The 3021-nt window shown below is 37.6% G+C and overlaps 1 pseudogene; it reads left to right on the forward strand.

Annotated features, from left to right (window-relative positions):
- The first annotated feature begins 631 nt into the window (after positions 1–631).
- Positions 632–945, forward strand: LOC110319502 (annotated as a pseudogene).
- The last annotated feature ends 2076 nt before the right edge of the window (positions 946–3021 follow it).

The following is a 3021-nucleotide window of genomic DNA, read 5'->3' on the forward strand; positions in this document are numbered from 1 at the left end:
GCATTTGAAATGTAAATAAAGAAAATAATAATAATAATAATAAAAAAACTGGAAGAAGCAAGGCATGAACTATATTCCATGAGATGCGGAATGTACATCAAATAAAGGGGTTTTGCTGTATTAAGACTAAATTCTATAGGCTTACAGGGACATTAAAATTTACATTTTAAGAAGCAAAATCATTTGCCGTAGCACTGAAGATAAGATTTAGTTATAATTTTGCTTATATGATCTACGTATTTGTAAAAGTTTTATGTTAGAAGCAAAAAAATACTGATAAGAGAAATCAAATAAAACTTAATTAGATAAATAAATATGCAAACAGATACAGGGAGCTGGCAAAATGACTCAACCAGTAAAGGTGATTATCCCTCAAACTTGAGTTTGAAACCACAGAATCCACACAAAGGTAGAAAGAGAGAACTGGCCACTTCAACATAGTCCTCTGACCTCCACACATGCACACACACACATCATACACATATGTACAGGTGCACACTAGTAGAATTTAAAAACTTTTAAAAGAACTAAAACACAAAGATTTTATAACAGTTCTATTTAATGTATAAAAGAAACAATAGATAAGAACACACAGGTGGCTTCATGTCCCAGCCATCGGAGAGCAGCAGCCATGGCCCTGTGTTACCTCATGGCCTTGGGGCTCAGCAAGGGCCACAAGGTGAGGAAGAATGTCAGCAACTGAGACACAGATGGCGCTGTGGGCACCTCACTAAGCACACCAAGTTCATAAGGGACATGACCCAGGAAGTGTGCAGCTTTGCGCCCTATGAGTGGCATACCTTGGAGTCGCTCAAAGTGTTCAAGGACAAGAAGACACTCGAGTTCATCAAGAGGGTGGGCACGCACATCCGCACCAAGAGAAAGCAGGAGGAGCCAAGCAACATGCTGGCAGCCCTGAGGAAGGTGGCAGTCAAGAAGGATTGATGACCCCTCCCCCAATAAAAGATCATTCCTATTAAAAAAAAAGCAGCGGCACATATGTGGGTAAAGAATTATTTTATTAAAAATTATATATGTAATAAATATAAAAATTAATGTTTTCACATAGTACTGAATACCTGGTAAACCCATACACTGCTATATATAAAGTGAGTATGAAACTATATATAAATACAAACATACATATGTGTGTGTATATATATATATGTGTGTGTGTGTGTATACATACATGTATGTACATATATATGTATATATATATATATATATATATATATATATGACCCAGTTATTAAATAAACATAAAAACACATGACAAATATTAATGGCAGTTACCTTCAGAAGCTATGATCAGACAATTTGTCACTCTTCGTACTTTGCAATATTTTAATCAAAATAATAAACATCATTTTCAAAAGATCTGTGAAACACAGAACAGCAGAACAGTTTCTTCCTTCTAAGAACTCTACTCTGTCCTTCAGGTAGCACACCATTATTCATAATAATGCTTATTGAGCAGGAATAATCTCTTTTCAGCGTGAAACATTTTGTATTCAAGCAAAAATAATTGTAATACCTATTATTCTTAATAAGAAACTGTGCTCAGGTTGAATAATTTTACAAATACTTAGCATTGGTATGTAAAAGAGAGTCTGACTTTGATAAAAAGCTGTGGAAGACACCAAAATGTTAAGATCATTAATTAGCTACAGAGAGGAGAGAGACTGGAGGATGGAAGCAGAGAGTTTGTCCCAAAGATTCAGTGTCCATCTAACTAGTGCAGCCAAAACTTGGGTCTACACGTATGCAATCCAGGGGATCCTAGCATCAGCAGCAGCGCACTGAACCTTGCGCGCACTGTCAGACCCCATCATGCAAGTGTATCTCAAGTGCCTTTCTGCTTCCGGTCTGTCTTAGTTGGGGTTTCATTGCTGTGAAGAGAGACACCATGTCCGTGACAATTCTTATAAAGGAAAATATTTAAAGCATGGCAGCCTGAAGGTAGACATGGTGCTGGAGAAAGGGCTGAGAGTTCTACATCCTGATCTGCAGGCAGCAGAAAAAAAATAAATAAAAATTAAAAAAAAAAAAAACCTGGTTTGAGTTACTGAGACCTCAAAGCTCGCCCTCTAGGGACACACCTCCTGCGCCAAAGCCACACCCACTCCAACAAGGCTCCACCTCCTAAAAGTGCTGCTCCCTAAGGGCCAAGAATTCAAATTGTATCAGTTCTATGGAGCCATTCCTATTCAAACCAGCACACTGTCCCATGAGTCCCTTAAGCCCTGCAGCTACTCAGGTTTTCCTCACAGAATCTTCTACTCAAAAAAAAAAAAAAAAAAAAAAAAAAAAGTCTCTACTAAAACACTTGGCTAAGGACATTTTTCACTACATCATTTCCAAGACAGATGAGTGACAGGCCATAGCTTTACTAAGAGTTAACTACTTCATCTGTTTGTTGTAAATAACTTTAGGACATGCAACAGTGCTGAAACCCCCTGGATGGAGAGGCAGTTTCTCTTTAAGTAGCATGTCTCCCATAGCCTCCAGCTTACTGATTGTTCTTCCTCTTTGTTATTTTCAAATGTATCTTTTCATTTGAACTTTGCGGCACTAATATATGCCATCATAAATTGCTTTATAATGTATATTGTGTCTGAGACTTTATGGAAAACAAACTTGTATCTCTTCCCAGAACTGGACAGCACAACAGAATGAACCTAGGTCATTCTGATGTCTGCTATGCCTTCTCATGCATAGCCAAGTTTCATACAGTTGTAAAATGGTCTTTTGGGGTGTAACATTGTCCCCTTCTTTAGTGATCTTTTCAGCTCAGCTTCTAAAGAAAAGAAAAATGTGCCCCTCCGAGCCTATACTTGCATTTGAAATTCTTTTTTTTTGTAAGGTTTCCTCCCATAAATATATGAGGAGCAGTCATTATCATTATCAATTTATTGGCTAACAGACTAATGCAGAGGGGGAAATAGTCTTTCAATCACACTGAGATTCCTGCCTCAGATCTACAGAGCATGTTTAATGACTCTGTGACATCATTTACCCTCT

Source organism: Mus pahari, chromosome 3 (assembly GCF_900095145.1).
Source record: "Mus pahari chromosome 3, PAHARI_EIJ_v1.1, whole genome shotgun sequence".
Classification (NCBI taxonomy): Eukaryota; Metazoa; Chordata; class Mammalia; order Rodentia; family Muridae; genus Mus; species Mus pahari.